The following is a 10,171-nucleotide window of genomic DNA, read 5'->3' as shown; positions in this document are numbered from 1 at the left end:
CAGACATGACTGAGTGACTAACACTTGACTTTAATAGGATCATTTGGCTTCCCTGGTGGCTCAATGGTAAAGAATCCGCATTCCAATGCAGGAGACACAGGAGATGAGAGTTTCATTCCTGGGTTAGGAAGATCTCTTAGAGAAGGAAATGGCAACCCACTCCAGTATTTTTTCCTGAGCAATCTCATGGACAGAGAAGCCTGGTGGCCTATACTCCACAGGGCTACAAAGAGTCAGACACAACTTAGCAACTAAAGTATGGGTATATATAGCACCATTTAGTGTAATGTTAGCTTGACCTTCATATTAAACCTGAGGAAACCAAGGATTATAGAGTCCAGTTATTATGTTATTTTATTTACTTTAAAATAGGAGATTTTTGCTTGCTTTTTCAAGAGTAACACCTAATAATGACATACGGAAAATGTATTCATTTTACCAAAATAGTCAGTCTCCTGCCAGTTTACAGAGTGTAAGTATAGCAGACCTGACTTATTTTTTGCTATAATTTAATCCAATTATCTAAAGCTCCAAATGCAGGGGGAAAAAACTTATATGAATAACTGATTCAGTCTCACAGTTATAAGTAGGTTAGAATGTGTCAATCATCCGGTGCCCTGAGAAGGCTATGAAGACACAATTTCAAATGTCATGTTTCTTCTTGCTGGGAGCCACATGAAGGTTACTGAATTTTAAACATATTTGTAAGCTTAATAAGTACAGATTCTTCTGCACATGTGCCATAGAAGCTCAAGAACATTTTGCTTATTTCTGTGTTATGCTGACAGAATCATCTAACATGACTCAAATCACAGAACACTTAAAAAAGAGATTTTTTTTAATATGAAAAAGCAGCCCATAGAAATAAATATTTGACCAAAAGCTAAACAAAATTTTCCCTGGTGGCTCAGCTTGAAAGAATCTGTCCACAATGTGAGAGACCTGGGTTCAATCACTGGGTTGGGAAGATCCCCTGGAGAACATGGCAACCCACTCTAGTATTCTTGTCTAGAGAATTCCATGGACTGAGGAGCCTGGCAGGCTACAGTCCATGGAGATGCAAAGAGCAGGACAGGACTGAGAGTCTAAGCACAGCACAACATATTTAAACAGATTTAACCAAGACTGTCCACCGAAAATACACAAAATTCAATCCTGGGTAAGAGAAGGAAAGTAGTTTCTTTTTTTAGAGCACGTAGCTAACTTTAAAATTTGTTTTCACTGGGAAAATGAGGTTTTTAATCACACATTGTTACAGACACTCCAACAGCTGCTTCGCACTCCTTGCTTCTAACGCAAGTTCACCTTTCACTGAGAAATTAGAAGCAGTCCTAAAAGAATGTCCACAAGCTCTGACCACAGCACAAGCACAGCTGTGCTTACCCATCCTGCTTTGTGGATGTGCTATCCATTCCTCTCACGAAGGCCAAGCCCTCCACTTACACTGACTGGTAATCTTCTCATCTTCTCAACAGCAATCACTCCAGTGATGTAAAGCGTCTGTCTACAATGCAGGAGACCCGGGTTTGATCCCTGCGTTGGGAAGATCCCCTCCCAAGATCCTTCCTTGGGAGAAGGAAATAGCAATCCACTCCAGAACTATTGCCTGAAAAATCCCATGGATAGAGGAGCCTGGTAGGCTAAAGTCCATGGGGTCACAAAGAGTCGGACACAACTGAGCAACTTCACTGTAGTCACTATAGTCAATGGTCTTTCCTCTCTACTAGAGTATAAAAATCTATAATATTGCACATCAAAGAAAAGGAAGAAAAGAAGGAAGGAAGAGGATGAGGGCAGGAAGGAAGAGAAGGAAAAGGAGAGAAGGGAGGAAGAGAGAAGTTAAGAAAAGCCCTCCTATACCTTCTCCTGCTTCTCTTGTTACTAAGAAATAAGGCTCACCTTATCAGGACTAATCTTCTTTAACCTGGGGTCCTAGAAAAGAATTTGTTTTCTGATAGAGCTCCTATGGAAACTGGGGAGCTAGTACTTATTATATCCAACCCTGGTCAGCCAGAAACTTGAACCTCAGCCCTGTTAGCAATTAAGGCAGGGATTTAAGGAATTGGGCTGAAATCGGCCCCTACTTATATCAGAAGAGGAGCTGGTGCAGCTTTAAAGCCCCACCGCCTAGTGTCAGAATTTCTCAAAAAAAAAAAAAAAGAAGAATTTCTCTCCTGGAGTCTGACACTCAGCCCTGCTGGTTCTCTGTGCACTGCCCTAAATGTCATGTGCAGCAGGGGCTCGTGCATCAGACACTGGTTCTGCCCCTTGGAGCTTTTCCCAGCAAACACTGCTCCAGCCAGCCTGGTATGTATGCTGCCTGGTTACCCATTCAACACGGTTGGGACAATGGTACCATTCTCCTGTTTAGAGCAAAACTCATAAATAGTTACTTATACTGTTGCCTCTATTTTTTTTTTATTGTCTCTTTTTTTTCTAGACATTTTTAAATTAATTAATTAATTTTATTTGTGGCTGCTTTGTCTTTGTTGCTGCATAAGGGTTTTCTCTAGTTGTGGTGTGCCAGCTTCTCATTGCAGTGGTTTCTCCTGTTGCAGAGCACAGGCCCTAGGACTCACGGGTTTCAGTAGCTGCAGCTTGCAGCCTCTAGAGCACAGGCTCAGTAGTTGTGATGCATAGGCTTAGCTGCTTCACAGCATGTGAGATCTTCCCGTGTCTCCTACATTGGCAGGAGGATTCCTTATCCACTGTACCACCAGGGAAGTCCTTAAATTTTCTTTTAAACTCTCTCCAGAAAGCCTTTTCTATTAATATTTCTCTGAATAACTCACAAAATGGTCAACAATGATTCCCAGTTGCCAACTCTGTCCTTATTTCATAGACCTATTATTGCTTTTGACACCATGCACCCTCCCTCCTTTCTGAAGCAGTTACTTCACTCGGCCCCTGAAAGACCACTCTTTTGGTTCCCTTGTCCCTCACAATCTCACCCCTTCTCAGCCTTTACTGTGGATCCCTCCAACCTCTAACCCTGGAAAGAACCCAAGCCTTGGGTCTCAGAACTTTTCTACCTAAATTACTCCCTAAATAATCTCTTCCAGTTTCCTGTATTTAATGGTATTAAATATCAACTTTATGTTGACAACTCCCAAATCTACATGTCCAGTTATGACCTTTTTCTTGGAACTAAATACTCATCCGTAATGTCCACACTGGATTTATCCCAAAATGAACTGCTGCGTTCCCTACCAAACTCTCTTTTCTTCAGCCTTACCCTTCTGAATTGCTCAGACCCAAAACCTTGGAAACATCTTTGCTTGCTTTATTTCATACTTAACATCAAATCCATCAGGATATTCTGTCACCCTTATCTCCAAAACAAAGCAAAAATTGAATCACTTTTCACATCCTCTATTGCTGTTGCCCTGATCCAAACCATTATCCCCCATTGTCTGGATATGAACTAGCTTACTCCAGCATTTCTGCATTTTGGCACCTTGACAGTTTTTCTTATAGCATCCAGACTAATCCCTTTAAAAGGAAATAAGATCACTTCTCATGATTATGACTTTCTATTCACTTTCATCTCACTCAAAGTAAAAGCCAAAGTTATATAACGGCCTCCAAGGCCCTAGAAGATCTGACTCTTCCCACTTCCTTGCTGATATCTGTTACTTTCCTGGCAGTAGAGGCCTCCTTGCTATCTCTGGAACATAATCCTAACTCAGGACATTTGATCTTACTCTTCCTTCTGCCAGGAACACTCTGCCAACAAATACAAATATGGCCCATTTGTCCCTTTTTTAGGTCTCCAGGGTGGCTTCCCCAACTGCAATATGTAAAATGCTACTACCATCCACATTCCCCATTCTGTTCCGTTTTCTTTTTCCATAGTACTTACTGCTACTTGACACACTACATCATTTTTTATTGTATCTATTCCTCCTCTAGAATCCAAACTCCACTAAGGGAAGGGCTTTGCTTTGTTCTCTAGTGTGACCCCAGAACCTAGGACAACAACAGCCTTATTGGAGGTGATCACTGTATATTTGTTGAATGAATAACCACATAAATATTAAAATTATTAACACGTTAAACCATGTTCCTTTATATTTCAATCACAGCATGACTAAAAATATAATTATGTAATATGCCAATGAAAGGCTTATTTTTGTCATGTGAGATTTTATTCTGAGATGGCTGATTAAACATTTCATTTCTGAAATGAAATCTCTATCCTTGGGTCACTTATTTTCAAACAACCTTTCAGCTCTTTTGAAAGAACCTCACATAGATTATTATTTACTCTTTTTATTTTTTCATGACATTCTCAAAGATCAAGTGAAAAACACATGTCAAAGCAATTTCTCCCTGCTCTTTCTGATTAAAATCAATATTCTCCCTGCTTTTAGCAGCAGTAAAAACCAACACAACAGTTTCTGTTAACTCAATAGAATGTCAAGTGATATCTTAGTGTATTGTTACCAGCAAGGATATCAACAGAGAACTACCAACAGCCTATAATCACTGCTGTTTTATTATCTACAAAATGTCATCTGTGCATATGGCATTTTACAAAACAACACAGTGAAAACAAAGCTCCTGTCTCAAGTAAACCTTATTTAGACAAAGAACTAAAGAAAAGGAGGCAAAACTTAAAATGAAAGCCTGTTGTTGTTGAGCAAAGAGTGTGATTGATCCAAGTAAGGGCAGGGTAGTGAGTCTCATTCCTGCTCTGTGAATATGTAGCTTGATCCTGCTCTTTGGATCACAAACAACAGCCATAACCCTAACTGGTTTTCTCAAAACACTCCTCCTGTTGATCACAGAGAAGAGAGCTCAGGACATACCCATCAGAAAATACACTGTTAGATATGTCCAACAGCAATATAAAACCACACCCCACCAAGAGTTGCTGGCACCTTTTAATATTTTGCTTAAAAAAAAATTGAGCTTTCCCAAGAAATCTTATAAAAACTGTATTGACTTTAGCCTAATAGTGAATTTCTAAGTTTACATAATTTATATCATCTAAATTAAGGAAATTTACAGTAGGATTATTAGTAATAATTAATATTAACATTGCACTTACTAAGAAATGATTTTACAAATATGTAAAAATGTGCATTAAGAAAACTAAATATGGTAACAAACAAAAAATTGGAAACAACCTAAATGTCCAAAAGAAATTATTTGAAAGGACTGGATAAATAAATTAAATCTAGTACCACAGAATACTATTCAGTCATTAAAAATGGATCTTTGGGACTTCCCTGGTGGTGGACTTCCCTGGTGATTGCCTTCCAATCAATGCAGGGGGTGTGGATTCGATCCCTGGTCAGGGAGCTGAGATCCCACATGCCTTGCAGTCAAAAAACCAAACTATAAAACAGAAACAATATTGTAACAAATAAAATAAAGACTGTAAAAATGGTCCATATTAAAAAATATATTTTAAAAAAAAGAGCTTTGGATCTAGATTTATTGTTACAAAAAATATTTTAATTATAAGGCTGCATGTATCCTATGGTCCTATTTTGACATATGTATATATATACATACATACTCACATTCACGTCACATATAGAGACTCACTCACACTACATATGTATGACTCTGTATACAAAGAACGTGAAAAACAGTGAGAGTGTGTGTGATAGAGAGATAAGGGGCAAAAAAGCAAAAATAAAAGACAGGAAACCCCTTATAGATAGAATGGAGTAAAGCATATAAAAAAAGAGAAATCTCAATGAAGAAAGAGAAGCCAGTCAAATAGGCCCACTGAAGACACCCACAGAATGGTCTGAGATGCACAGATTAAGTTGTGCCCACAAAGATTCATACAGACAGGTGAAGGATGAAAGGATAAATACTAAAAGGCTAATAGTGGTTAAGTCTGAGTGGAAACATTATAAGTAATTTTCAAGCTACCTTTCTATATTACATGATTTTCTTTTACTATGAAAATTTACAGCATTAATAATCAGAATTAATAAAATAGAAAGTTATTAGCAAAAAACACTAGAACTCGAATGAAATAGACACACTTTAAACACAGAAATAAACACAACCCTCAAATTCTTAAGTGTTAAAAATTTAATGAAAATATCATTTACTCTTTAAAATCCTGAAAGTTTTTGGTTTCTACTTATTTAACAACGTATCTTAGTGAAGTCAACAGAAAAGCATGCAGCCTGTTCTCCAAAGGCCCACTGTATGCCAACAAAGAAGTTACTTCTCATTCAGAATATTATTTCCATATGAAAAGAGCACATACGTATTTGTATTTCATCTTCTTTTTAAATCTCAGAACTTCAAAGCCTTGAGGCAATTTCAACATATCTAAGTAGGAACAAAGATAATCTCCATCACATCATCCAAATCAGATATTGAAGGAAGTTTTTCAGGGAAAAACAGAATTCTTGATCAGAATTCTCTAGTTCTCAAAGGTAGCTTTAGACAGATCCAAATATAAAGAAAAGTTTGCAAAACTGGCACACAATTTTTGCTTTAGAAAAGGTCAGAAAACGTCTACAACTTTAGCAAATCATAAAATAAGTCACTCTATGTGTCCGAAAGTGATGAAAATATACACTACTTTTAATTCATCAAATTATGATTTTTAACTTTTTCACCAGCCTACAAGGAATTCACTAGTCTGAAAGCAAAACTAAAGATAATCTCTTTCTCTCTTTTTTTTTTTTTTTAGCATAAAAAGCACCAGTATATGAGGTTTTATTTCTGAGTTTAAAAATCAGTAACTTTTAATTCACTAGAGAAACTAGAAATCAATAATACAGCAAAATCTAATGATTTTCCACTTAAATTTCTTATGCATATAAATATGGCTACGTGCATTAAAATAATAATGTCAGATTTCTCAATATCAGACAAACATAATGCTTAGAAGGCTATAGATTAGGTGTCTCATTTCTAACAAAACCTGGAATAAGCATCATTTAAAATTTTGTTATTTTAAAACATTTTCAAATACATGAGTAGAATAATTCTGAGCCACTGGAAGTTTATTAGTAAATATTATTTACAAAAACTACAATAATTCTCTTAAAATTCAACAGTATCACTACTCTTTCTTATAATCCTTTTTCATTCCATTCTTCCACTGATGACAAAGTGACCACTTGTTAAATTTAGAGATTATGTCCCTGATTCCTCCAAGGTACTCGTGTTGATCAAAATTATTCCGTTGCAAATGGCAGAAACCCATCAAAGTATATTAAACTTTTAAATACACACACACATTAGTTCATGTAAATAAACCTTAGAAAGGGAGAACAGAGTCTATCTTTTTAAACCCAAAAGAAAGCTCTCAAACACTGATAAGAAAATACTTTTCTCTTTTTTCCATTTCTCTTTGTAGGTTACTTCACTCTCTCAGACCATCTTCTCCAGATGGCTATGAATTAGTAGCTAAAAGTCCTACCTGACACCTTAATACCCTCTAACTTAGGGGGGGAAATCAAATGAACAAAAAACAACAAAACTTCATCTTCAAACTCTAGTTAGAAACAAATCCACAGAAGTATTCTGACCAGCTCAATCTGGCCAACAGCTTAAATGGAAAAGGACAGACTTCAAGGAGGAGGATTGTTCACAGAACCTTTAAGGAAAGGCATTGTTGATAGCTGGAAAGAGTGAGGTAGTTGATGGGTTTGGTGGGACAGGAGGGGGAATACTCACACAACATGGGGTGAAACTGCACAGCATGTTCCAGGAATAAGAGACACTCCAATGCAACTAAGGATATGAGGTCGGTAGAAGCCTTGATGGACTTCTCTCAATGTGAGTAGATGTTCATTGTCCAGAGTTAACCTACTCACATCCTCATATTCTCCCTTAAGCCTGATCATTGTGAAGAGCAGAGAATTCTATTTTCTTCTAAGATGCTCTCTCACCTACATAGTATAGTGATACAGCATCTTGCAGGCAATATTCCCCATAATCACACGTTCCCATAGGAATACACAAAACTGTCCACAAGGCTGAAAACCTTGTGGCTTCCTCTTCTCTGTCTCTCTCTGAGTCTCCCTCTCCATCTAGAAGTGAAGTAAGTCTGTGCGTGCACCATGAAGCATGCAGCAAGAGGTCTTATTGCAGGGACAGTGTGGAAACGTGAAGAGGACTATTCCAGAAAGACATTTAAACTTTGACCTAGAAATGTGGGTTTTAAGAAATCAAAAGCCAGGAATTGATGCCTCGGATACTGAAAAGTTTACGATTCTGCTCCATCTCTCTATAATATCCTGATTTGGAAAGCAAACTTGGTTGGTAGAGAAACTTCGGTTCAGTCATAAAGAAGCCCTCATGAAATCCCTTTGCACTCTCCACTGCCTTCCCCCACCCCACTCGTTACAAAGAATGTCTACTGTTTTTCCTCTCAGAATCAATTTTCACCTCATCCTAGAAACAGCCCCTGGATTTCCTCTTAGGCAGACACCTCTCACAGCTTAGAAATATCTGAGAAAATAAAATTGGTGCTCAGCTGGTGACTAAAAAGAAGGCATGTATGAACTGCTTTAAGGCATAATGTGAGTTTAAGTGTCAGTATCCCACTGGAGAAAGATGTTAGCCCACACTATCTTCCCCTTGCATTAACTGGTTACTAATGTGGCTTTTATCCCCCAAAGTTTTATTAATTGTTATTAATAGGATAGCCCTTTAAAAATAATTGTAACTCAAATGATTTGCCCTCCAAGAAGAAACAAGGCACTACTTTCCTCTCTCTTTAATACGATCGTTGCTGAGGTTAAGATAGAGACATATCCAACTGTGAGAGACACATCTCTTAGGGGCCCCTCAGGCTGTTTCTCTGAAGGTAATTTTGCACACCATATTTCTAACACCACGATTTTGACCCTAGAATGACTGCAGTCATATTTTGACAATATTTCTTATTAAAGTATTCACTCTTCAACCCCAGATAATGGCTTTTTTTTTAATGTACACCTTCTTGTCTGTAATAATGGTTAAAAAGAGAAAAGAAAAGAAGTTTCTTCTTAGCTATTCTACTCTCATTTTCCACATCTATAAGAGAACAGATGAACTGATTTATGAAGTTTCTTTGGCTCTAATAACCCAAGATTTGAAAACACACTAAGCATTTCAGTTGGCAGCATGGCCAGGTAGAATGACCTCTCACTCTGCTACCATTCAAAAATAGTAAAGCTATCATTCAGTGCGTATGGGCACAAGACAAGCTGACATTGTCTCACCAGGACTTACAGACAGAACACCGAAACCTGAGTTAAAGAAATGAGTATCTGTGGAGCAAACGCAACAGGATTCATAGGCATGGAGTTGAGAGGTTAAGTTTCAGATGGAAGGGGGCTGTCATCTTCTCTATAAATGTGAAGCAGTTCTTGAAAATCCCTTTTAGCAAGAAGACATAATCATGATGACATTTCCTATGAATCCTATAAAAAACATAAAGCATAACCAGCCCCTTTGTCAATGTCGTCTATTATGAGTGATTTAATGAAATTTGAAGGTGACAGTAAAAGTCTCATGACACATTTTAGATCAATAAAACAAAGGTGAAACAAACCAAAATATAAAGCATATGCCTGGTATTTTAAAGTTACATACTTGCAACCTATCACAGGAGTCAATTATTCTGACACATTCTGTTCATGGGCATGTAAAATATGCACAAATTTAAAGGTTTCAACTTTAACCATGTACTGCTGCTGCTGCTGCTAAGTCACTTCAGTCATATCCGACTCTGTGTGACCCCATAGACAGCAGCCCACCAGGCTCCTCTGTCCCTGGGATTCTCCAGGCAAGAATACTGGAGTGGGTTGCCATTTCCTTCTCCAATGCATGCATGCATGCTAAGTCACTTCAGTCATCTCCAACTCTGTGCAACCCTATGGATAGCAGCCCACCAGGCTCCTCTGTCCGTGGGATTCTCCAGGCAAGAATACTGGAGTGGGTTGCCATTTCCTTCTCCCATGTGGTAGGGACTGAATATGAGCCAGTCGTTTGAGACAATATAGCAAAGACAGACTCTTGATGTCATTGATTATGTACATTTTTCAAAGGATGCAAAATATTGAGTGGATTTTCCTTCAAATTTTATCTAGAATTTTACCACTCTTTCTCTATTTCTATTGTTAATACCCTGGATAAAGCTTCCATCTTCTCTCATCTGATTAATATAAAAGCCTTTGGATACCCTATTTCCACTCTG

The sequence above is a fragment of the Bos grunniens genome, chromosome 4 (genome assembly GCF_055505025.1).
Source record: "Bos grunniens cultivar Pamir isolate PY7600 chromosome 4, Bosgru_T2T1.0, whole genome shotgun sequence".
In the NCBI taxonomy this organism is placed as follows: domain Eukaryota; kingdom Metazoa; phylum Chordata; class Mammalia; order Artiodactyla; family Bovidae; genus Bos; species Bos grunniens.
Note: the sequence above shows the minus strand (reverse complement) of the source record.